This window comes from Saccopteryx bilineata, chromosome 7 (genome assembly GCF_036850765.1).
Source record: "Saccopteryx bilineata isolate mSacBil1 chromosome 7, mSacBil1_pri_phased_curated, whole genome shotgun sequence".
Lineage (NCBI taxonomy): Eukaryota > Metazoa > Chordata > Mammalia > Chiroptera > Emballonuridae > Saccopteryx > Saccopteryx bilineata.
In genome coordinates, this window is record NC_089496.1 from 73242696 (window position 1) to 73269719 (window position 27024).

The window sequence follows — 27024 nt, forward strand, 5'->3', positions numbered from 1 at the left end:
TGGTGGAGAAACCCCGTTCTGGTAGGCCATCAGTCAGTGACGAGTCTGTAGAGGCTATACGGGATAGCTACCTAAGAAGCCCTAAAAAATCTGTGCGTGAGCCCACATCGAACTGCACTGAATAGGAATGAAACTGGGCGAGTTTTCCTTTTATTTGGTGCAGATTTCACATTTCTATCGTCTTTTGTTGCTTTCCTGTGACCTGTCAAAAAGTGCACCATGACTTTACGGACACACTGTATTTTCATGTGTATTTCTCTTTAATATTACATTAAAGTTATATAAAACTCAGAAGTCCTGGTTTGGCCTAAAGGAGTCAAGAAAGTTTTAATTAAGGAGCTGGCATTTATACTGGGTTTTTTTTTTGTTTTTTTTTATACTGGGTTTTGACAAATGAGTAGGAGTTTGTTAGGGTAAGGTCATGGAAAGGGCTGGCTACTGAATGTAAAGACTGTTAGTAGATGGGCAGACACATGTCTATGAATTAAGGGAGCTGCTTGCCTGGGCACCTTCTCCAAGCATAATAACCTTTCAACAATTTAAAGACACTGTATCTATCTACATGATGGTGGTTTAGAATAGGGATTCTTTTTTTTTTTTTTAATTTTATTTAGAAAATTAACAGGGTGACAATGATCAACAAGATTACATAGGTTTCAGGTAAACATTTCTATAGCATTTGAACTGTTGATTATGTTGTATACTCATCACCCAAAGTCAAATCAGTTTCCATCACCTTATATTTGTCTTTCTTTACATCCTTTCTCCACCCCTCCCCCACATCCTCTTCCCCCTGAGAATTTCATTTTTATCTATGCCCATGAGTTTCAGTTTTATATCCCACCTATATGTGAAATCATACAGTTCTTAGCTTTTTCTGATTTACTTATTTCACTCAGTATAGTGTTCTCAAGATCCATCCATGTTGTTGTAAATGTCACTATGTCATCATTTCTTATGGCTGAGTAGTAGTCCATTGTGTATGATGTACCACATCTTTTTTATCCAGTCCTCTACTGAGGGACACTGGTTGTTTCCATGTCGTGGCCACTGTGAATAATGCTGCGATAAACATGGGGGTGCATGTGTCTTTACGTACCAATGTTTTCAAGTTTCGGGGGTAGATACACAGTCGAGATTGCTAGGTCATATGGTAATTCTAGAATAGTGATTCTTAAAGTGTGATCCATGGACATCTTGGGGTCCCTGAAACCCTCTGAGGGTATCTGCAGGTTCACAGCTATTTTCATTAAAATACTGTCATTATTTGCCTTTTTTCTCATAAGCACATAATGGTGTTTTCTCACAGCACTACAAATATATTATTTACGTACGCTGCCTATATGACGTGTTATGTACACAAGCCAATGAAAGGAGGACTTTTATCTCTCTTACTCCCTGCGGTATGCCAGCACGTAACACAGGCTGGCAGGAAGTTGGCATGTACCAGTCACTGATGAGTACAAATACAGTATCTTTTAATCCTCATAACAACCCTAAGAGGTGGGCTTTTATCCCCAGTTTACATGACTTACTTAAGACCACAAAGTGGCAGTGGCCTGTCTGAATTTCAGATCACCATGTAATGCTGTAGTCTTGGCACAGACGTGGGCTTAAGGAAGCCTCTGAGGCCAGGCCACAAAAGCCCAGTTTCTGCAAACTCACACCAAACGTATACGAATACCCAACTGTGTTAGGTGCCATAATAAACTGGGTAGGAATCTAAATAAAAATAAATGTCAGATAACCTCCATAAGAATTTCCTCATATCCTTGCCAGTTGACGAAGATTTTTCACATATTAATCAACCCCCTTCCAAATCCCTAATAAGTAAGGTATGCATACCACTGACTTCAGGCTTCCGCTGCCACCTGAGCTATTCTCTCCCAGGTGACCTCAGTGTTGATTTAAATGCAGCTGTCAATTCTCTGTCCTCATCCTAATCGAACTAACAGCAACTATGAACACAGCTGACCCTTGGCTTCCAGACACGGTGCTATTTTCCTCCTGCCTCTGTTTCCTCCTCCTTGGCCTCCTGGGTTCATTCCTGCACTTCTTCTTGAACTCTCAATGTCAGAGCCCCCACCCAGGCTTTGCTCCTTCATCTGCTCTGTTCTCACTTCCTGATCAGACTCATGGCTTTAAGTATCATTTGTAAAGATGACGACTCCCCAAATGTTATCTCCCCCACACTTCTGCCCTGTACCCTAGTCTTCTACATCCAGCTGCCTATCTGACATCCCCACTAGGATGTGTAATCATTTCCAATTCAATGTGTGCCAAAAATAATTTCCTGATCACCCACCTGCTCCAACTCCCAGTTGCTTAAGCCCCAAAACCTAGATGTTACCTTTGACTTATTTCTCTCCTACCCTGCCCCATCTATCAGGAAATGACTGGCTCCACCTTCAAAACAGACACAGAATTTGACCACTTTACACTACCTCTATTGCTGTCATTTGATCCAAGTCACCATTATCTTGCACATGGATTCAGGCAGTAACCTCCTTATAGGTGTCCCTGATTTTACACTTCTTGCCTTTTTAGTCTACTTTCCACATGACAGCCAGAATGGTTCTTTAAAATCTAAGGCAGATCATGCTTTCTGCTCAAAACCATGCACTGACTCCTCATTTTACTTAAAGTAAAAGCCAAAGTATATTCAATGGCTCACAGGTCCTACATAGTCAGGTCCTCCCTACCTCCTCAATGTCCTCTACTGTTCTGCCCAGCTCACCCAGCTCCAGGAACCTGCTTTCTGGCTGGTCCTGCCTGGAGGCCTGTGCTCTAACAATGCTCTTGGTCTGGAGTGCTCTTCTCTTCACTATTCATAGGACTCCACTCTCACTCACCCCTTTCAATTTCCTGCAAACCTCACCTTCACAATGAGGCCTACCTAGACTGCCCCAATTAACACTGCAGCCCACCCCCACCCCCCACCCCATCCTCTGCCCTGCTCTTTTTTTTTTTGTCTCCACCACTTACTATCTTCTAACTCACAATATAAATACGGGGGTGGAGCCGGGGCGGGGCGGGGCGGGGCGGGGCGGGGGGGGTGGGGATATACTCGCTCTGCAGCCCCCCCCCCCCCCGGGGGGCACCTGTGAGAGAGCAGTCAAGGTGCCTCGGCAAGGAGTTGATGCTTCTCATCTTTGTCTCTCCCTTCCTATCTGTCTGTCTGTCTCTCACACACACACACACACACAAGATAAGTCGCATTTTAATACTATATTTTTAAGACATCAAAATGAATGCAAAAAGTTCACAATGAGTAAAACATGACATTTAAAAATAAAAATGGGATTCTCAGGACTCGGCCGGCCTCCTACCTGTCGGCCCATCCTAACCGCTCATTCACGGTAACAGGATGAAATGACCTCCGACTTGATCTTGCACTTGTTGCTTGTGCTGCACGTAAGCCCAAAGGCAGAGACGCTTCAGGGAGCCATTGTTCTCATCACCCCTCACCCCGCTCTGCTGGGAGGCGCCGCGCTGTGAGGACCTGGGACAGTGGGGTGCGTGTGCCCCGCCTGAGTGTGCAGCACACGTCTGCACGCGCGCTTCCTGGCTAGCTCCTCTCTACAAGCCTTGACTCGGGACCGGACAATGCCCTGCCCTCCAAGGCGCACCCCCAGCTCGGCCTTTGGAGGCCCTGGGCTGCACGTGGGAGAGCTCACTCGGAATTCCTTTTGGCGGGTGGAGCGCGACTCTTCCTGGATTCTCAGTCCTGAACAGGTACACGCCAGGCTGCGCGGTGGCAAAAGCACCTACTCCCTCCCCTCAGTCCCTGCGATCGTCCTCAAGACCCCCGAAACCGCACTCCTACAGCGATCACAGGAACAAAACAAGGCAGGAGGCCAGACCGCTCTAAAGCAGGGCAGCGTTCGCGAAGTGGGCGGAAAAGGAGGGTGGGTGTCTTTCCTATACCCTCCCTCTGTCTGGATCGAGCCAATCGCCTCGCGCTCCGAGCCCTGGCACCGCCCCCGGTCCTCCGCCTGCTGGCCTCCCGGCCGGTAATAATTAAGTCATGTGGGGCGGGGCGTTGCGTCAGCGCCGGGCGCTAACCAATCGGTAGAGTTCCCAGCGTCGCGTCACAGGCCGAGCAACCAAACAGAAAAGTTTACTAAACAGCGGACGAGAGGCCGGCGGCGGCGGCGGCGGCGGCAGGGCCGGGACGAACGGGGTTCGGCGGCCTCACCTGTTTCCATTCACCAGCGGCGACCGGCGGCGGGCAGCGCGTCCAGCGGAGAGAGCCGCCGCCAGGTGAGGCGAGGTGAGGAGCGGCGCTGGTGGCGCCGGTTCCCCGCCCCTCCCCCTGAGTGAGGTGCGGCCCGGCCCTCCCGCGACGACCGGAAGCGGACGGAGGGCGGCAGGTGGCGGAGGGCCGAGGCCGAAGGTCCCAGGGCGGTGGGTGAGATGAGGGCGCCGGGAGGGGCCTCGGCAGCCGCGTTCCTGGCAGTTGGAGGGCGGGGGTCCCGGGCGTCCTCGTCACCGAGCTCCTTGTCAGTCCTTCCTGGACCTTTCCACCTGCCGCGCTTGCGGACGGGAAGGGGCCGGAGTTGGTCCCACTCCCCTGCGGTGGACCCAGGAGTTCTGTATTTTCTCTCCTCTTTGACGTCGTACTTTCAGATTTGTGTCTAATGCGTGTACAGATGCGTAAGACTGTTGTGTTTGAAGTGGTGTTTAACTTTATTTAGAATTGTTGTGGCAAAGCCGCACGGTCAAAACGCCATCGTGATTTGTTTTCACGACTCGGAAGTTGTTGCTCAACTTGAACAAGTTGAGGACTTGGCGGTAACCTGCACACCATTTGTATTTCAAGTTGTCTAGCGACAAAAAAAAACAAAAACGGGGTGGTTTTTAATGGTTTGCACGCTCTGAGAAACAGGATTAAATTCCTCTTTCAAATCAAATTCGGGATTTGATTTTTAAATGTAAAATACCATAAACTTTTAAAAGTTGTTTGTTTGTTTTTACTAAAGCGTAGTTGGCATACAATATTAGCTTCGGGTGTACAACAGTGACTACATTTATACATCTCACAAAGTGATCACCGCACTAAAATACCATAAGCTTTGAATTTGAAGGTTAGTTGTGTAATAATTATGTTATCAGTTTTAAGGACACTTGCCTTAGGTGGAAAGGTTCTCTTTCTGCCAGATATGAACCCTTATATTTTCCAAACAGGTTGTCTCCTAACTCTTTTTCTTTCAATCAGTACTGTTTAATGTTGGTGGACTTAAATAAACCTAAATTTAATACCTAAAAAAAAAAGGATGATAGCTCTAGGAATTCAGTGGATACTATTGTTTAATAAAATCTGTTGCATAAATTAAAAAAATTAAAAATGTACTGAAAGGAGGCAGGAATCACAAAGGTACAGGAGGAATTTTAGGGGTTAATGGACTATGTATTATTATATTGATTGTGGAGATGATTTCCTTGTGTCAAAACTGATCACACCTTGCTCTTTGTGTGAAGTTTACTGTCAGTTATACCTCAATAAAGTCGAAAAAAATACTCAAAAATATATTTAATACCACAAAAGAACATATAGCACAATGTAGTATAAAGAGGTAATAAAAATTCATGCCTCCTTCCCCCAAACCAGGAACTGGTTATGGGTTTCTTATCTGTTCTGCCTCTTCTTGCAGAGTCTGTCTAGTCTGGTAGATTTTGTGTTTATCATTCCCTTGCCTTTAAAAATAAAAGAGTTTCATCACATATAATTTGTAAGTTTTTTAGTTTGTTTTTCTTTTAAGCTTTATAAAAATATTATATGACTGTAGTCCATTTCATTACTGTACACAGTATTGTGTTAATCTTCCCTCACTCATGGACATTTAGATTATGTTTTTTATTTTGTTTTGTTGTCAGCTGGTGTATCCTACTAATGTTTCTTGTTTCTTGGCTCCTGGTCCACAAGTGCTGCAAGAGCCTCTAGAGCAGTGGTCCCCAACCCCCGGGCCACGGACTGGTACCAGTCTGTGGGCCATTTGGTACCAGTCTGCAGAGGAAAAATAAATAACTTACATTATTTCCATTTTACTTATATTTAAGTCTGAATGATGTTTTATTTTTTTAAAAATGACCAGATTCCTTCTGTTACATCCGTCTAAGATTCACTCTTGATTCTTGTCTCGGTCATGTGATACATTTATGCGTCCCACCCTAAAGGCTGGCCGGTGAAAATATTTTCTGACATTAAACCAGTCCGTGGCCCAAAAAAGGTTGGGGACCACTGCTCTAGAGTACACAGTGGAGATTGCATGAGAAAGTTTTAGTAGTCGGGAGTAAAACAGATTGAAATACTAGAAATAAAAGGAACGAAAAACTTTAGGATTCTCTTTTATGTTTTAATGGAAGATTCATAGACATAGTTATTAGTTCATAGTTTTTGAATATTTGCATGAGAAACCAGGGTGAATCTTTTCCTTTGAAATCACATTATAAGAAGTCTGGCATTATTTGAGATCTCCTTCTTTAAAGTAAAAGTAAATATAGTAGAAAAAACACTTGATAGTATATGACAAAAATCACTTTCTGTGTTACCCTTCCCCCCCTTGTGTAATCTGGCTAATTACAGGCATACCTCAGAGATGTTGTGGGTCCGGTTCCAGACCACCATAATAAAGCAAGTATCACAATAAAGCACGTCATAATCTTTCTGCTGGCCGATGGTCTGCCTTTAGTTTAGAAAAGAAAAGCAATATCTGTGAAGTGCAATAAAGCGGAGTGCAATAACAGAAGGTATGCCTGTCCTTAAAATCATTCATGTGCCTCAGCATGCTCATGTGAAAGAAACCTGTCCAAGTTGATCCTTCCAATTTTGCAGACCTTGGGTAAGGGAAGCACCTATCAAATGACAGGGCCTTTAAGTAAAAGGATTAGGTGTGTCCTTTGGGACATTTTTGGAGAAAGTCATGTGGTGGGTATTTATCAGGATATGTTAACCACACATTTAACTCTTTTTTCCTTCCATAGCCTCAGATTTGGGAGGGCCCCAAAGTATGTCTCTAGAGCAGCCTATTTATCCTCTAACTGCAAGGCGTGACAGATTAGGGAGCAGCATTAATGTCCTGAAAATGGGATGTGTGTGTAAGTAATGAGTTTATGTATAGCTTTGAATGACCTGTTTTTATTTAAAGGCATGGGAATAGAGATGGTTTGAATTTTTTTAGTGGTAGATGTAGCTTGCAGACAAGTACTCAGGATGCTTTGTTTGAGAAGGGCTGTTTTGTTCTGTTTCTGAAAACCTCATTCTTGTATTTGATCATAAGGACAATGTGTTTTGGGTTTTTTGTTTTTTTTTTTTGTTTTGTTTTTTTTTTAACTTTTAGAAGGAATTACAAAGAATAAATAACCATTGTTAATATTTTGGCAGGTGTACCCCCAGTCTCTGTTTGTCTTTTTCATATCCTAAACAATTAAAAGTTGATTTTTAAACAGTATTAGGCTGCCTCTACTTTCAAACCTTATTCCAAAATACGATCCACCTCAATAGACAAAGTAAAATTTAAACGTTTTTCTGTGGTGCTTTTAACCTAGACCGGCAGTGTCCAATGGAAATACAACGGAAGCAACATAAATTATTTAAAATTTTCTGAGAGCCACATTTTACAAAGAAGATAAGCAGGTGAAATCAATTTTATCTAATTCGAAATGTGATGATTTCAACAAGTAATCAGTGTAAGACATTTTTAGTGGAATATTTTACTTTCCTTTATTGAGACTGTCTTCATAATCTGATGTGTTATTTCCCACTTAAAGCACATCTTGATGTGCCTTATTTCAGATGCTCAGTAGCCACATGTGACTTGCAGCTATTGAGTGGATGGTGTTAGAGGACCCTGCACTGCCAGCTTCATAGGCGGACCTCCTAGCACTCTTCCCCCGACACACCAACCTGCACTAGCATGTGCCAAGCCTGTTCCCTTAAGAGTGTCCCTTCTGCCTGGAACAGCCATATTTCTGCTCAAATGTCACTCCTCCAGTGACGCCTTTGCAGACCACCTTCCCCGACTGCTTCATTTCTTTATAGAACTTTTATAGTCATCCGAAATGGTTTATTTGGTGGTTGTCTCTGTCTATCCCTGATTGAATGTAAATTGCCAAGGGCAGAGATTTCCTTATGTTTACCATCAGATCCCCATATATCAAGAATATGGTTTTTAAAGGGTACTTACATATTTCATCTTATGAGAGTACCATAATAACTCACCTATTGTGTTACTTTATGCTTTTTTCACTGTTATAGTGTGGTGTGAAGATCATCTGAAGAGCTCAGTTTTTCCATGTATTTCTTATTTCTTTGGGATTCAATCTGCATTAAAATTAACTTAAATTGCTGAGTTAAGGCATCTGTCTTTTCATAAATATAGCCGAAACTTGTCTTAAAAGTCTTACTAGCATTAACCTATAAAGTTGACCAAATCAGTATAAAGCTGGACTGAAAATATGAAAGAATTCACATTTCCTGCGTATCTTTACCAACACTGAATATTTTCTTTCCTATTTTCCTTCCCCCTGCATAAGATGTATTCTATATTTCTTGATTAATTATGATGGTGAATAGAGATGTGAGTATTGGACATCTCCTATACTCATTTTGGAGGTGTTTTATATTTGTGATACTGTTTTTAGCCTTTTGTATTATTAGGATAGCAGCCCTTTGCCTTTGATTTGCTTACAGTATTTTTTTTTTTTAAACACAGACGAGTTTTTATCTTTTAAGAAATTTAGGTTAATACTTTCTATGGCATCTACTTTACTTTCATATTTAAGGGAGTTTTCTACTCATACAACTTTCCTTCTAGTTCTTTTCGGGTTTCATTTTTCACATCTCTCTTTTACTGTTTATCTGGAATTTATTTTGATATAACATATGCAATGAAATAACCTTTCTTATTGTTTCTTAATTTTTCTTTTTTTTTTTTTTTGACAGAGAAAGAGAGGGACAGACAGACAGGAAAGGGGAGAAATGAGAAGCATCAATTTTTCTTTGCAGCTCCTTAGTTGTTCAGTGATTGCTTTCTCATGTGTGCCTTGACCTGGGGGTTCCAGCAGAGCGAGTGACCCCTTGCTCAAGCCAGCGACCTTGGGCTCCAGCCAGTGACTATGGGGTCATGTCTTTGATCCCACGCTCAAGTCTGCGACCCCTCGCTCCAGCTGGTGAGCCTGCACTCAAGCTGTGACCTGGGGGCTCCGCGTCCCAGTCCCACTGTGCCACTGCCTGGTCAGGCTGGTTCTTAATTGTTAATCAGTTATTTCAGCCCCATTAAAAAACTTTTTTTCTTCTTGCCTTAAATAAAGCTACCATTATTGTATACTAAATGTACATATACTTGATTTTTTTTACCTTTTATTTAGTACCAATGATTTGATACCAGTGCCCATTGTTTTAGTAACTGGGAGTACTAATATGTTTTCATTTTGTTTTTCTAAGTCCCCCCCTTCCTTTCTTTCTCAGATGTTTGGTTGTTGCTTTGTTAGTCCTCGTGTTTTCGAATTGATTCTCTAGGGTCCTCAGGTTGGTTTGGTTTTGAATTTTTAATTAAATATTGATGTATTGTTTCTACATTTAAAGTTTCATGTCATGTAATGAAAAAAACTTTCATGTACTAAAATTTCCCTTTGAGCACAGTTTTAGTCTATGTTCCTTAAATTTTGTTATGTGATATTTTTGGGTTTTTTATATATTTAAAGTCCATGCTGTGCAGTTGGCATTTTTTCAGCAGCTGTCCCCTGCTAGCTGGATGGACACTGTTAACTGAGGGCAAGGAGACACTGATGGACTACACCCAGATCTTTGCCTTCATGGAGTTTACGGTCTGTTGGGGAAGGTAGGCTATTAACAAACCAATGAGTAAAGAATTTTCAGATTTTGACAAGCACTAGGAAGGAAAGAACTATGGTGTCAAAAGGTGCTAATTAGATGTTCTGAGAATGTCTCTCTGAGGATGAAACATTTAAGTTTAGTGGTGGTACTGAGTGTATTTGGGGAGCTTCTTTAACTTCTCCAATTTGTTAGACATTTAAAAAAAAGAATGGCACTTAATTTCTTTTGGAACATGTTTGTGAAAATTGCCTTGCAAATGGTTTTAGCCTCACCCCCATCTTCCAACCAGTTGTTGCCTTGGAACTGTGATTCTGAACTCTTAAGATCGAGGAAGAGCTGGGGGGCAAGGTCCCAGTGAGGGAGCTGTTGGCACAAAGAGGACTGGAAATGCTTGGCCTGAGTTAGGATTTGATTGATAGAATGGCTGGAGTTTACCGAGTGAAGAGAGTACGACAACCAACCTTCCTTCCTTCCTTCCTTCCTTCCTTCCTTCCTTCCTTCCTTCCTTCCTTCCTTCCTTCCTTCCTTCCTTCCTTCCTCCCTCCCTCCCTCCCTCCCTCCCTCCCTCCCTCCCTCCCTCCCTCCCTCCCTCCCTCCCTCCCTCCCTCCTCCCTCCCTCCCTCCCCCCCTCCCTCCCCCCCTCCCCCACTCCCTCCCTCCCCCCCTCCCCCCTCCCTCCCTCTCTCCTAAACTCCCTCCCTCCAAAAAAATTTTTTTTACAGGACCAGAGAGAGAGTCAGATAGGGAGAGAGATGAGAAGCATCAATTATCAGTTTTTCGTTGCAGTGCCTTAGTTGTTCATTGATTGCTTTCTCATATGTGCCTTGACCGTCGGCCTTCAGCAGACCGAGTAACCCCTTGCTCGGGCCAGCGGCCTACGCTTAAGCTAGCAAGCTCAGGGTCTCGAACCTGGGTCCTCCGCATCCCAGTCCGATCTCTATCCACTGCGCCACCGCCTGGTCAGGCACGACAAGCTTTCTTGTGAGACTTACTTGGGAGACTTATTAGTGGTCGGGCTGCTTCTTTGCCTTCCTGTCCTGTTTAGATTCTGTTTAGATTCGTCTCCTACAAATAACTTAAATGATTTTGCCCTCGGTACTTTCCTTCATTATTATTGTATTTTCAGTTTCCCTCCACCGAAGACCTTTCCATATTCTGTCCCCATTTACCTACTAGTGATTTCCTTGAAGAGTCCTTCCTTGATGCTGGCAAAGAGATGTAAGAAGTTCTTTTGGCTATAGTTTTACTCATTTCATATTGGACATTTCTTTGGTAAACACTTGGAACAACTACAGTTCACTGTATGTGATTTGTTTTAGTATCTATTTCTTGCTCTACAGCTGCCTTTCTAATCACCAGCCACTTGCGACTATTTAAATTAATTGAAATTAAATAATACTAAAGATTCAGTTCAGTCTTACTAGTCACATTTCAGGTACACAGTAGCCACGTGTACCTATTGGATGTTCTGTTGGACAGCGGAGATATAGTCTTCTGCAATGATAGAAATTATCGAGACACTTGGTCTCAAACATTTTAAATAAAAAAAATTTAAAAAAAGAAAGAAATTATCTTTTTTCTTATTTTATTTTTGTAAGGAAGAGGAGGGGAGATAGTGAGACAGACTCCCACATGTCCCATGACCAGGACCAGCATTCCCCGTCTGGGGTCGATGTTCAGATCAGCCAAGCTATTTTTAACCATGAGGCTGATGCTGGGACCACTGAGCTATCCTCAATACCCAGGGCCTCCACTTAGACAAATCGAGCCACTGGCTGCATGAGGGGAGGAAGAAGAGGAGTGGGAGGGGGAGAGAAGCAGGTGGTCGCTTCTCCTATGTGCCCTGACTGGAAATCGAACCTGGGACATCCACACGCAGGGCCAATGCTCTATCCAGTGAGCCAACTGGCCAGGGCCAGAAAGTAGCTTACTTTATAAATAATCGTGTGACTGATAACTGTGGTATTTCAGTGAAATTTAAGTAGTTATACTGGCTGTTGAAATAGAGCAAGTCTGAATTGAGATTGAAGTAATGCTATTTTACATTTTTGAGTAAAATATATTTTACAATTAATTTAACTGCTTAAGGTTTTAATGTGGCTACTACAAAATAGAAAATTGCTTATGCTCCCATTATATTTCTGTTGGACAGCACTGTTCTGACTCTAGACCATAAGTTTCTACAATGGGTCAGTTTACTGTGACATCCACAGCAACTGGTCGTGCCCAGCATATTGTAGGTATTCAGAAGGTTTGATTAATGAATAAGCTTTTTTGTTAACTTAAGGTATGTTGTATAAATTTCAGAATGTTACCTGTTCCACTTTTGCTTTTTAAAACAATATAATTTAATTTTTTTTCTATGATTGTTGAGAAAAAAGCTTTTCTTTTTATAACTGTGTAAAAAGTTAACTTCGTTAAGTAATGTGGATCATTTATCCTTTTAGTTTTTATTTTTTTCTAGCTTGGGCTGCTAAGGAGAGAGGGAATTTAAAGTCTGCCAGTTTGTGTTCTGTCATTTTTCTATGTCTAGCTGTTTGCTTCATTTATTATGTAACTTGGCACATGAAAATATATAACCATTAATCTTAGTAGTTGAGGATTATGAATGCTTTTTACTTATTATACTTTGGTCTCAATATTGTGATCCCTGTTCCTTTTTAATTTACATTTATTATTGACCTTTAGTAAGTGATTTACTGTCTCATAGAAAGAGATCTCTTTCACCTAGATTTTTGGTTTCTTAACTATTGGTTTCCTCGGTGTTTAGTATTTTGCTGAATAATCTGTTACCACCTTCCCCCTCTTCCCATACTGCTCTTGTGTTTTGGGGTTTTTTTCCTTTTTGAGTTAGAAGATACACATTAGAAATTGCAAGCTCAAACACTTACCTCACTTTTGTAGGCTGTGTATATATCAGGGAAATATTTTTTTTAATTGCTTGTTTTCTCCATTAGTTGGAGTTTCCCTACTTCATCCTTAATAATCCCAGTCATATTTTGCTAATGTCAGGGGAGTCCTTTTATCTGTGTGAACCACCTGTAGTGCCCAGGGGTGATGCCAAAGATCCATTTCTGTTGTAGGAAGAACAGTTTGAGCTAGTCTCAGTCCTGTAAAATTCTAAGGAAGTTTTCACTTTTCTCTCTTTGTACCATAAGTTATTCCTAATAGTCTAGGTATTGATTCTTTGTATAGGGCCTTTTTAATCAAAAGTGAAATGAGACCAAGTTGTTCAACAGCTTGTTCTCTTGTAAATTGTTTTTATTTGATAGGTTTGGGAAACCTCCAAGCTCTCCCACAAAGAGTATACAATAAGTTCTTTGACTACTTGATGTTCAGAAAGTGGTATATTGTCACATTCAGTTAGGGAGTCTTGGAGCTTTGCAGACACTGTGTTCCTATGAAGCAATATTGTTGTTAAATAATCTTGTGATAATGCTTTCCTTTTATTTTTTGCAGTTTTCTTCTGCTACTGATAGAAGTAGAATATAGTACCCTTTAATTTAACGGGTGAGCCACCCTAAGATGAATAATTATCACTTTGAACTTCTTTCAAGGCGAGCCTGAAGATCTTTGCGCAATCTGGAACAGCTAAATCTTTCTCTTTTCTTTTGGTTATAGATTGAGAGTGGTTTTGGTGTTATATTAGTGTTTTTAATACGTGCCTGTTTTCTACAAATAATTAACTTTGAAGTGAAAAACTGTGTCCGACCAAAGGTTTATTTGGTTCCCATCACTGTCAACTGATTTTATGCTGCCAGTTTTTAAGATTAAAATGTTCGCTATCTCTTTTTCTGTAACCCTGTAAAATTTGGGCCATCTAAAACCAGTTCTCTCAAGTTTCATGCTGTAACTCAAATTATTGTATTGTATCCGGTGTTTGCTCGTGTACCTCTTCGGCTCCCTGTGTTCTTTTGCAAGAGTGTCCACACAGTGGGGAGACCACCTGAACTTGACTCCTGAAGTGCTGGGCATTCAGAGCAGTGAATCCCTGCAAAGGATCTTGGGACTAGACCTCTGAATTGGCTCTTTCAATTTGTCCACTTAAAAGGCATAATAGATTGTGCAGCTGTTTGGGCTTCGGCCGGGTATTGCTCCATATTCATGTCTAGTTGCAATTATGTGAATTTTCACTTTCATACAAAGACTTCTCTTTATAGTCAAAACAAGCTTGTTGGCTTTGTGTTATAATGTATGAATTTTCTTTGAGGAAGAATGCTTGCAAGATTTTGAATTTTAAAAATGGTAAATTTAAATTAAAAAATTCTTTATATGAATGTAATGAAAGTATATTTTTGGCAGAGGTGAAAATTATACTTACTGAACAAGGTCAGTGTTTCTTAATCAAGTAATGATTAATGCTGGAGTTAACATTTGATGGGCGAAGCTACTAAAACAAGCAGTTTTAATTAAATAAACATAGTAAAATATAGCAACTTATTTAAAGTGACAGAAGGTCTTTTTTGTTTAATAATCAGAGTGCCCATATACTCTTTTTAGAAACTCTGTAGTAAAAATAACATTTAATATAATTTAGTATTTCAAGGGGAGCACACCCTTCAGCTATATCTTAGGGTGCCCTTGCCACCTTAAAGTGGTAAGTAGAGTGCAAAATAGTGTCCACCCTTATTTGAAAAATAACACCAAAAAAAAAAAAAGGCATCCTAAACTTTTTACCTGAACATGTCATTAAAACAAGTTGCCTTTAACTATTTTATATCATTTGCTGTATATAAGTATTAACTTTGGCAAAACACACATCCTCAGATTTGTAAATATGCTAATAGAGAAATAATATTTCTGCCTCTTTTTTTCCAATTTTAAGTAGAAATATCAATTTTTGATATGATGGAACATTTTACTCTAGTTATACTGAGAACATAAGTATCAGTGAGTTTGATAGGTAGCCTAGAAATTCTATGTATTTTCACTTAAGTTACGGTCTTCTGTGTAAGTCTTAGAGAAAATATTGTTTTGTGCCTTTTAGCAAGATGTTGCCGTGTATTTTCTGGTGCCATTCTAAAATTTTCAGGGAAAATGTGAACTTTATTGAAAAAGGTGTCTTGTCTTTATGAAGCATAACTTCTTCATAGCTTTGTAAAAATATTAAATGATTTAGGTTAAAAGCATTGTATTTTAAACAGTTGGTCCCTGAACTGCAAACTACAGCTGCTTTCATGAGGTACCACGGCTGTTAGTTTATTTATTTTTATCCAGACAAAAGAGTAAGCAAACAGCATAGCATGGGAAAACTGAAACATTACCTACTGTTTCTTTAAGAAACCAGCTTAGCCATGGGGTTTTAGTGTGTTTAACCTAACCTGCTAGCAAGGAAAAGTTCTTTAAAATAATGGATATTAGCTGCATCCAATCACAATTACTAGTTTCACTAACAGGGAGGAGATTTCGCTCTTCAGCCACTAGACTCAGAGAAGGTGGAGCTTGATGTTCAGGTTTGGTTGCTTTGGGTACAGCTTCAAGTGAAGTTAATCTGAGGTGAAGCAAACAGAAAATTGTGGAGGTTTTGTTGGTAGGATTTTTGTTCTAATCTTTTAATGATCCTTAATTTTACACTTTTGCTCCTTTATGCTTCTGTGTCCGCCAGGTTTTGTCATTGTTGCTGTTTTCTGATGCAGACTGAACATTAAAATTAAGCAGGGAAGCAGAACAAAAGGGCTGTTTGGACAGGAAATAGATGTTCAGAGAATCAAACTTGACTTTCTTTTATCATTATTTTTAGTACAGAATTTGAGTGTCATGTAAAAAAATGTTTGAATCAAAATCATTGTCAGTAACAGGCTTTGCTCTTGGACTGGATGTTTGAGCAGTCATTTGTCAGTTTTTATAAATGACATCTTGAGGAGGTCGATTTGATATGTCATTTTCCTTAAACTTAAGATATTAAGTTGCTAAAAGAAATGTGGTAGGCTTAATTCTTTTTTTTTAAAGAACTGAAATGCCGGTATTTAATTTTTATTTTTTATCCCCTGTACATTCCCCCTTTTAAACTTCAATAAAATTTAACAGTGTTGGCATTTTTAATATGCTCAATAATTTTAGCTTTCTTTTTATAAAAATCATTGATTTATTTTACATAGAACGAGGTAAAACTGCTTTCTCCTTCATTCAGACTATTTATTTCAAAGGCATAGATAAGTAATTAACTTCATTTGAAATAGGAAATGAATGGGGGATATATTTCTAAGACCTATATGTAGGCTCCCAAAACTTTTTTTTAAAAGTACCTATGGATCTGTTGACATGTCTTCCTTAAAAAATAACCATACTGTGTTTCAGTATCAAAAGTTTTCTTTAGAGACTGTTTTTCTTGATATTGTTCTTTGATTTCATAGAAATTAAGGTGTAAAGTTCATTTGAATAATCAGCCCAACCACTAGCTAAGCATTTCAGTCACTGTAATACTTGTATGTGCTATGCTTTTTCTTCCAGATCATGCAGAGGTTTTTAATTTGTCCTTTTCTGCTCTATTTATTGTTTAATATAATAATAATAAGAAAAGTCACCTATTCACAAGATCTGTGTGGTGGTCTTATTTTTTTCTTCTTCTATACCCTACCATAGTCTTGTATTTTTCCCATAATTGTAAAATGCAGCTTTTTTTTTTTACTACACTATATCATCTGTTGTTAAAATTTGTTTTAATTCCTGTTGCTATATAATTCTTTTGTTAGTGGGAGCTTACTTTACCTAGGCTTTTGTCTGTTTTATATTTAGACAGTTCCTTATTTTTCACTGTTTAAAATGGCATTGCATTGAACAGATGTCTATGTGTAAATTTAAAAATATTTTCGTCTTTTTTTTTTTTAATGATTTATTCGCTTTGGAAAAATCTCCTGGTGTGGGCTTACCTAGATTAAAGGATATGAACACTGTATTGGCCATATTATTTTTTCAAAAAAGGTATATACTAGGTTATATTGCCACCAGCGGGAAGTACTTCAAAATTTCTTTAATGGTAGCCTCTTCAATGTCCTGTTAAAATGTGCCTCTGAAGCCCTCTGACTGGTTGATTCATTTTACCTAAAGTAATAGCGTATTTCAATTTCCATTTTCCAATATGTAGATAGATCTAAATCCATTTTCTGGTCATTAAAATTATCAGAAGGAAATTGGGGAAATTTTTATCTAAAGTGAGCAGTTATATCTTTGTTGGGTATTTTACTTATTACATATATTGCTGTATTTATTACATATGTTGCTATTCACATAGGGCTTACTATTTTACACTGGCACTGTGGTTCATGCCAGCTTTCCCTGAGTACATTCTTCTGGGAAGCACATACCAGAAGAAATATTTTCTTCCAAGAAAATATCTCAAACATTTGGGGGGGGGGGAACAGTGCCAGTTAATATTACTTGACCTGTCCCTGAACAGATAGGAATAACTCTTGAACATTTCTGAATTTTTAAAATACAATGCAGAATATGTATATACAGATTTAGGATTTAAAATGGTATATCAGCCCGTTCCTGGTATTTCACAGGTTTTCAGTGAAAGGTTAGATGGCTGCATACACATGTGGTCCTAGATATGCTGCTCCTGTTTGTCTTGAAGAGCACTCTTTGTTTGGCAGTCACTGCTGATTATGTGGACTCTTGCCAGCTCGTCTATGAAATGGAATAGGCCGTAACTGTTCAGGTTATGAACTTGTTAACTACTGTTCCAGAATAAACTTGAAAAGTTGTTTGAAAGCAAAAATCAAGATAATTAAAAATACTAATATACTTTATAAATGGGAGGCAATAGTAAGTCACGGGTTAGCTCTGACTCCTTGATGCAACCAGTAGTTGAGCATGTGTAATCTTGACTTTGCCTAGTTCATTTTGCAATTTAAATAATTTAACTTATCTGTAAATTTTTATTTCAATTTACTTATAACTTAATGTAGGTTACTTTGAGAGAAAGTTTTTTTATGTCTATTTTGTTTGTTATACTTGAAAATGAAAAGTTCAATTTTCTATATACACTTTGGTTTTCTTGGATTAGAAAAAAAGACTTAAACTCATTACTGTTAATTAGTGAAAAAATTCTCATGAAATACATCTTCTATACATTTAAATTTGCTTGATATGTCAGAATTTATACAGATAAATATTCATAAATAGAACAATTGAGTTTTACTTGAATACTTAAAAATTTGTGTTGGTACTTAAATATTTATTGTCATGAATATTTCCTTGGCTCTGCATTAGAGAAAATGTATTTAATTTTCTTCTTAACAGGTTAATTTTATTGCTGCCAGGTAGAGATGAAGATAATTGTAAATATAATTTTAGTGAAAATCATTTCAAGTTTGGCTATACAGTGGATTACTTTTTTTTTTTTTAAGTGAGAGGAGGAGAGGTAGAGAGAGTCTGACATGCCCCCCAGATCCACCCAGCATCCCCCATCTGGGGCCAATGCTCCAATCAACTCAGCTATTCTTAGCATCTGAAGCTGATGCTCAGCCTGATGGAGCCACTGGCTGGGAGAGGGGAAAAGAAAGAGAAGGGAGAGAGGGGAGGGAAGAGAAACAGTGGTTGCTTCTCCTGTGTGCCCTGACTGGGGATGAACCCACCACCCCTCCCATCCCCATGACCACAGGTGGAGCCCATGCTCTATCCGCTGAGTCAACTGGCCAGGGCTGCTGTAGATTACATTTTAATGGATGCCCGAAGTAAAGGGAACACTAGAACTTTGAGAATCCATTGTAATAGTTTCTCTGCTATATTATCTCTGCTGTCTCTGGTGAGAGAGCCAGGGGTATCTAGGCCTTCCTTTTAGTACATAAGTTTCAAAGGGTAGAGACCAGTTTTCTAGAGGGAGAAGAAAACTCTAAATGATGTAATATTGAGGCAAGGTGAGAATAGTGATAGCTCTCTTTTCTTTTAGAATGGAGAAAAAAGTGATCTAGAGGGGATATTAACTGCATTGAAAGTCTATTGTTCCATTACCATTAATAAAAATTTATTAAAAAAAATATATAAGCTCTTCTTAAATTAAAAAAATAAAATAAAATAAAATAAAGTCTATTGTTAGTCTCTTGTCAAGGGGAACACAATGAATTTTTTTTCTAAGACCCAAAGGGACATTTTTATTGGGCAATAAAAATTGGTAAAACTTGAAAGAACCAAGTTCTCTCTGTGCTCGCTAAGAGGAGGACTTGACAGTTTTGCAGTGTATTTCCTGTATGACTTCTTTGTAAAGGTTGGTAAATGTTTTAGGAGGTAACTTTTTTGTTGATAACATTTTCCTTCTTGAAACTCTTCTGATTAGTTGAATGACACTGCCTGGGTTACCTCCTGTTTGTGCTGGCCTTTGCAAATGTTTCCTCTTGACAACCATTAAGTATTGGACTTTCATAGAATTCTGACCTTACCACTGTTTTCACTGTACCTCTTGGGTAATCTTCAGTACCCTGTGTTTGGTTAACATACTTATGTATTAATGGTTCCAAGATCTCTTTGTTAAGTCCGAATATTTTTGTTTATACTGGAGATGCATACTCATCCAGCTTATAAATGTTTCTTTTCATACCTACATTGAATTCAACAAGGCTAAACTTAACTGCTTATTTTGTCCTCCCAACAGTATCTGTCACCCCGTTCCCCCTCGTGGTGCAGCCTGTGGGTGATACTGCCATCGAAGCCAGATCCTGGGTATCACTCTGATCCTCCTCCTCCTTCATCCCCAGGTAGCCACAACTTCCTATCAGTTTTAAATAATAGTATTTCTAAACTCTATATGCGTTTTTCCTTCATCTCATTATAGGCCACAGTATGGTTTTTCAGTAGAGTAAACAGCTTTCTAACTGATCTTCACTTCCAGTTTGGGCTTTTGTATAGTAATACAATCTTCACTGTGCAGTCAAGTCTGTCTCGGCTTCACACACACACACACACACACACACACCCACCCACCCCGTTCCAATCTTCACTGTGCAGTCAAGTCTGTCTCGGCTTCACACACACACACACACACACACACACACACACACCCACCCCGTTCCCTGTTGCCCTTTGAACTTTCTAACTAAATAACAATACCAGCTGATTTTGTGCAAAACATTATCTGAGGCAGTCCCCAAACAACCTTAAAAGAGGTAAGTATTGTTACCTTTGTTTAATCAGTGAGGCATTTGAGAAAGGCTAATTGGTTCAAGGCTGTCTTAGATGATAAGAGAGGCCACACTTTGAACCGAATTTGGCCAAAGCCCTTCCTCTTCACCCATAAGCTGTGTGGCTCCCTAAGCTGGCCCTGCTAATTGTGCAGCCGTTTTCCCCCACACTACTCCATCTCATGCAGTTTCTCCTAGGCCCTAGGGCATACTGAAAATTTTTTGCCTTAGTCTAAAAGTGATTTGAGGAAACCATTTTTGACAATTTTTTTTTAACATTTCAAGAAAAGATAGGTATCATAGAATGTGCAGAATATAGGAAGATAAAAAAATGAAACGCAGGGAAAATAAAAGTAGTTTTCCATATGTGGTAAATTTTTAATTTCAAAGCTGTTCAATTCCTCACATTTAATAAAAGCTTGAGACCAAGTTGTGTAAGAGGAAGATTAGGCAAAGTGTGAAAGCATTTTGAGTGATTTGAAATGCTGCTGACCTCCTTAAGTATCAAGTAACCTGGACCTTGTGTCCATTTTTGCATTCAGGTGCATGAAGTATGTGCCTAGAACAGGAGTCATAAGCTGCTGACCAACTTACAGGTAGGAAAACAGGCTACACACATTTTTTCATATCAAATATATCAGAAAAGTAAAATACTGCAGCTCACCTCATCTAGAAAAAATTGAGGTAAACTTAGAAATACTTGAGTTGGACTCATTTTCCATTTCAAATATTATATTTCTTTACTCTTTTTCTCTACTACTCTAATATATATTTAGGCAAAAAAAGACCTCCATTGGGCTTAAAAAAAAAGAAAAAGCCCTTTTCATCTATAACTTTAAAAGTATCTTGGTGGTAAAAGATCAAGTGGATAGAACTTTTGAAAATTGTTTTCTTTGGAAGAATTGAATTCTTACCCTTAGGTCGGGAGTTAATGCAATTACAAAGTTTTAATAAAAATCCATGGTTGCCCATTATAAAAGCAGAAGTTTTGGGTGTCTGTTTGTATGTTTGTTTTGGTTTGTGTTTTTTTTTAACAATTAAAGTATATTTAGAGGCAGGAAATGCCATACTCCTCAAAATTTTAATTTAGCATATTTTACTATCCAAAGTAATCTTGCTGCTTTTTAAAATAATAAAAATGCAAAATCACAGTTTGTTTCATATGTTTTAAATGTTACACGTTATAATAAGATAATTTATAATTTGAAGAGATTGCATTACTTAGCTTTCATAAGTACAATACAAAATTATCCTCTAATTTTTTTTAGATAATTGCTTAAAACTTATAATGTATCTTTCCCTCATGAATACCAAATCTCAGTAGCTACTCACTTTTTTGTCCCCAAATTGAGTAGCAGGTGTCTGTATTGATACTCTTTACATGATCACTAAATGCTGGAAAGGTAAAACCACTTGTTCCCTCCCAGGTATTGTTATTAGTATTGACCTTGTTTTCTTGCAGCTAGCCAGCAAAAAAAGCACTTGCTAAAATTTATATAGTGATTCTCCAAATTTTATAGTGGAAAACCATTGTTTTTTGAGAGGTTTCTTTTTAAATGCAGCCTCTGACCTAATGTAGGTGACCTAAGTTATTCTCAAGTATTTCAAATAACCTTTGCAGTTATTTGAAACCATTTTTCTTTCAACTGTAAATATGTACTTTCTGTGTTTTGTGCTAAAGTAATATTTTACAGTAGGTTCCTAAGGTAGTGGTTCTCAAACTTGAACCCAAGAATCCTTAGGAGCCTGTTGGAGTGTGCGGATTCTTGGGAGCAGCCTCCAGAAATTGATAGTAGTTATGGAGGAGGAGGACTCAGGAACGTGCGGTTTTCTGATGCTGTGAATCCTCGCATTTGCAACACCCGATGTAAAGGTTATATAGGGAAATTATGTTTAATGACCAATTCAGGAAAATTCTGACTTTTTAAACATGCTTTTTCTTGAAATTTTAAGTCAGACTTTGGTCGTTGGTTCTGTCTGACAGAAAACCAGGTCGTTGGGACTTTTAACTTCCTAGCAATAACTGTATCAAGGTCTATGCTGGAGCCACTTGGCCCTCATCCAGCAGATTGAAAGCCAGCAAATAAGGAGGCCAGTAAATAAATAGGGCACATTGTTGATGAAGTGGAAACAACTTCCCCCTGAATGCTAAGTGGCTTCAAAGAGTATGGTGCCGAGCAACTTATTTTGTATTTTATAACTGCACATTGAAACAGAAAAGAAAAGCCTTTTTGGAATGGTTGATGTAGGCCGGCCAAACCACGTGAGTCAGGTACTGTGAACATTGGGACCTAAAATTACCAAGGTGATCTGTATATCATGTTAAAACCAGATCAGTGCAGGGTTCAGTGTTGACTCCTAAGAAGTTTTAGAGCTAATATTCTACTTTTTATCCTAATTAAGGGAACTTGAAAATTTGTCAAATTACTTGGAGTTTTTTTCAGCATCAGAAATAATGAAAATACACGAATAGGGTGTCTTAATGAGTGTGAAAGAAGACTCCTTCAATTGTACTTGTATATACCTTTTGTTCTGTCTTTTTAAAATGACCCATGAGTGCCACCAAATTCTTGAAGAGAATATAATACAAATCAGAAAGTCTTAAACATAGACTTGTCAGCTAGCATAGATATTATTTTTAGGTTGTCAATGATTAATCTACTACTGGCTATTTAATGGCCTGGAAGGAGGAAAAGAGTTCATTTAAACTGGATTAGTATGTTCCGCACTGTTAAAACATTCCGTGATTGATCCTAAAAATTTAAGATGAACAAGACTCTGCTAATTTGATTTTTACTTGGGTGATTGGATTTCCTATAGTTGCTATATTAGGGATTCGGAGGTTGTTTTTGTGATGTGGATACAGCGAGAGTCAAATGTTAATTGATTGTATAAACATTTGAGTGCACTCAAATGTTTGTACGTTCTGCGCAGTATGTTCTATGCAGGTGTGCCTGGTACTAGAAATACAGTGTTGAACAAGGTATATGGCCCCTGAAATGCAGTGTTATCAAAATTACATGCCTAACTTGGACCAGGAAAGTGACTTAGACATTGACATGTGTTTAGTTTCTAAGAAGTGATATTTTTTTGCTTAGTTTTTTCCATATATACTACTCACACAAATTAGGGGATATTTCAAAATGAATATGAAGCAATTTTTTTTTTTTTTTTGTATTTTTCTGAAGCTGGAAACGGGGAGAGATAGACTCCCGCATGCGCCCAACCGGCATCCACCCAGCACGCCCACCAGGGGCGACACTCTGCCCACCAGGGGCGATGCTCTGCCCACCAGGGGGCGATGCTCTGCCCCTCCGGGGCGTCGCTCTGCCGCGACTAGAGCCACTCTAGCGCCTGGGGCAGAGGCCAAGGAACCATCCCCAGCGCCCGGGCCATCTTTGCTCCAATGGAGCCTTGGCTGCGGGAGGGGAAGAGAGAGACAGAGAGGAAGGAGGGGGGTGGGGTGGAGAAGCAAATGGGCGCTTCTCCTATGTGCCCTGGCCGGGAATCGAACCCGGGTCCCCCGCACGTCAGGCCGACGCTCTACCGCTGAGCCAACCGGCCAGGGCCGAGTATGAAGCAATTAAAAAAAGCATTTGACTTTTTTTTATTGAACATCAGAAAAGCAAACAAGTCAAAGAAAGTTGTTCAATTATGCAAATAAAATGCAAAACCAATTTTTATTTCATAAAATGGTGAAAATGCACTATTCAAAAGGCTAAAAGTACTGGAGTATCTGTATGTTCCTTGATCCCCTAATTTTTGTGAGCAGTATAAATTTATTCCATTTGCAACAAGTAGTATTTCTCTGCAAGATAACTGTTAACCAGGATGAATACAAGAGGATTTATAGGGGGGAAATGACTTGATTGTTGTTGGGTACTTTTAAAAAAATAAGTTGTATGTATCCTCACTGAACATGATATTTAAAACATATCCATTATTCAAAATTAAAATTTTTATTAGATGGGTAGTAACATTTTAATTCACTCAAACTTCTAAATGTGAAGAGTTGTGGGAGAGGGGATCTCCACCTAATTCACTGAGGCTGGATTTGTGTCTTATATTTTTGTATTTCTCACAGCTCTGCACATAATCAGCTATAAGTGAATGGTTTCACTGAAGGTTTTTATCTTGGCAACTTTTTTTTTTTAAGATTTTATTTATTGATTTTTAGAGAAAGGAGAGAGAGGGGAGGGGGGCAAGGAGAAGAAAGCATCAACTCAGAGTTGCTTCTCCTATGTACCTCGACCAGGCAAGCCCTAGGTTTCGAACCAGCATTCCGGGTTGATGGTTTATCCACTGCGCCACCACAAGTTAGGTTATCTTGGCAACTTCGCTATGAATTGTTTAAGTTAAAAGCTATTCTTCCTTAGAAAAGGAAAAAAGCTATCATTTTGTGCATTTTAACTTTGTGGTGAACAAGTAAAAAATTTAAATTACAGTTTTTCTTAATACTTTAAAATTCTTTTAGGTTCTGTGAAGAAATCTCTTGGCCTCACATTACCCAATTTACTGTAAGTTAATCTTTAGCTTTTTATATTTGAATACTGGTGACTAATCTATTCAAGAGAAGAACATTTTTTGAAAAATGGGAGTTCTTATCTTAAAAACTGAAAACTCTTTATGAACATGGATTGTTTTGTAACTTTAATGATTGAGTAAGGAAGGGCAGGAAAATTGCCTTCTCTGTATTTTTTGGAAGAATTAGGAAACATTCAGAGTGATTCCTGATGAAAGGATAAGCAATGCAGCCTTTATCTGGGAGGTATCTTTTGCTGAAAAGCAATAAATTACATAATGTCAGTTATACTTTAAAATCTAAAACTAGCAAATAATGTTTAGTAGAATCTTTCAGAATTATAATCTCTCTCACACACACATAACTTTAAAAATTGGTGATAAACCATGTTCAAGCTCCAATTCATGCTTTATGCATATTGTAAACATGTTTTTTGTTTTTTTTTTAAATCCGAAGTTCATCTTGTTCAGGGTACCAGATCATGTTCAAATTGTTGAAATGATGTAAGAAGTGGATGTGAAGATAAGAAAGAAAAGTTTGTTTTACTTGTCAGTAATGAGGATAATTAGTTAGAAAATTATTTTAACATATAAATAAAAATATAAAATATTTGCTTAGTGGAAAACTAACACTGTACTTGCAGAAACTTGAACTCTTCAGTTATTTAGCTCCTCTTGACTTAACTCAGCCTGGAATACTTACCCTCTACAGAGCACAGGTATAACTGAGTCATAGGTTTGAATCAAGATGTCTGTTTCCATTTTTTTGTCCTATTATATTTTTTATTCAGCTTCATTGAGGTAAATTTGCATTCAATAAAATTTACTAATTTTAAGTGTGCTGTATTAGTGTATTAGTGAATGAGAAAGCCACCACCATAATCACAACATGGAACATTTCCATTACCCCAAAAAGTTTGTGTCCCTTTGGAGTTAAATCTGCCCTTGGCCCTGGAACTGCTTTTTGTAGCATTTCATATAAACTGAGTCACATATAATGTGGTCTGCTGTATCTGTCTTCTCTCACTTTGCATAATGATTCAGAGATTCACCCAGGTGGTCAAGTTTATCAGCAGTTCATTTTCTGTGGCCGGGTAGTATTTCATTGTGTGGCTATTTCACAATTTGTTTATGCATTTGCCGTTTGATGGATATTTGGATTGTTTCCAGTTCTTGGCCCTTTCAAATAAGGCCACTGTGTAAATTCAAGTACAAGTCATTGTGTGGACATGTGTGTAAATACCCAAGAGTGGGGCTTTGCTCTAGGTTAAATGTAAGACTCTTTGCTTCTTAGTTTTTTGGTAGGGAAGACAGAAAAATCTTCGTATTTTCTTAAATCATATTCTCCCTCTCTGTTTTCTTTTTTTTGTTTGTTTTCTCTCCCTCTTTTCTTTCCTCTCTTTTTTTCATGGCTTAATGCCACCAGAACGTTTCTTTGTTACCTATTTGTTTTTTAGCTTCTCAGGGCTTAACATTCTGGTGCCTTGTCTTTTGTAGGTGCTCTGTAGTGACTGTGCTTCCTCGGCTTTTTTATTGGTTTTACTGAGTTCTGTTTGTTTTTGATATTTCCCTTGTATGTTATTGAACACACATTATCTCTTGCTTTGGTTCCACTTTGTGCCTGACAATACCAGAAATTAACTTAATTTGGAGTTGTTAGGAGAAACACCTCTACCGCTGTGTTCCCAATTGAAGAACAGCAGTGTTCTGTTAGAGAATTTATCTCTAACTGCAGTGTGGTTTGGGGAAGGGGACAATAGAATAACAAGGTTGAGAAGAGGCAGATGTGCAGTTGACACAGATCCACTGAGTCAAACACTGTCATTTAGCCACCACATTGGATGTTTGAAACAAGAGCAGTTTCTCATAATTCATTGAACAGGTCATTAAATAAATAGCACTTTTTTTAGGGGGAGAGAGAGAGAGAGAGAATATAAGAGATGAGAAGCATCAACTTGTAGTTGTGTCATTTTAGTTGTTCATTGTGTTCATTGATTGCCTCTCATATGTGCCTTGATCAGGGGGGCTCAAGCCAAGCCAGTGACCCCTTGCTCAAGCCAGAGACCTTGAGCTCAAGCCAGCAACCTTTGGCTTTAAGTCAGTGACCTTTGGGCTCAAGCTGTTGAGCCTACACTCAAGCCAGCAACCACCATATTTTGTACCAAGGACCTCAGTGTCCCAGGCTGACGCTCTATCCACTGTGCCACCACTGGTCAGGTTTCACAAACCACTTTTTTTTTGTATTTTTCTGAAGCTGGAAACCGGGAGGCAGTCAGTCAGACTCCCACATGCGCCTGACCGGGATCCACCCGGCATGCCCACCAGGGGGCGATGCTCTGCCTATCTGGGGCGTTGCTCTGTGACCAGAGCCATTCTAGCGCCTGAGGCAGAGACCGTAGAGCCATCCTCAGTGCCCAGGCCAGCTTTGCTCCAATGGAGCCTTGGCTGTGGGAGGGGAAGAGAGAGACAGAGAGGAAGGAGAGGGGGAGGGGTGGAAAGCAGATGGGCCCTTCTCCTGTGTGCCCTGGCCGGGAATCAAACCCAGGA

General features: G+C 39.1%; 1 protein-coding gene and 1 non-coding gene across 24 annotated transcripts in view; one reads left to right on the forward strand and one right to left on the reverse strand.

Moving 5' to 3' along the window:
* The first annotated feature begins 4108 nt into the window (after positions 1-4108).
* ZFAND6 (zinc finger AN1-type containing 6) overlaps positions 4109-27024 on the forward strand; it is a 59040-nt gene continuing 36124 nt past the window's right edge. For 3 of the 23 annotated variants that reach the window (XM_066240569.1, XM_066240594.1, XM_066240578.1), the window contains exons 1-3: positions 4134-4273; positions 19431-19533; positions 24431-24473. The gene's annotated coding sequence lies outside the window, so the exon portion shown is untranslated. Of the gene's footprint in view, positions 4274-4344; positions 4408-6653; positions 6751-15252; positions 15369-19430; positions 19534-20534; positions 20553-24430; positions 24474-27024 lie in introns of those variants that run through there. The other 20 variants (XM_066240579.1, XM_066240582.1, XM_066240570.1 and 17 more) reach the window with 19 other exon arrangements.
* Positions 23450-23525, reverse strand: TRNAV-GAC (transfer RNA valine (anticodon GAC)). Its single transcript has one exon. It is a non-coding gene; the product is annotated as a tRNA-Val (tRNA).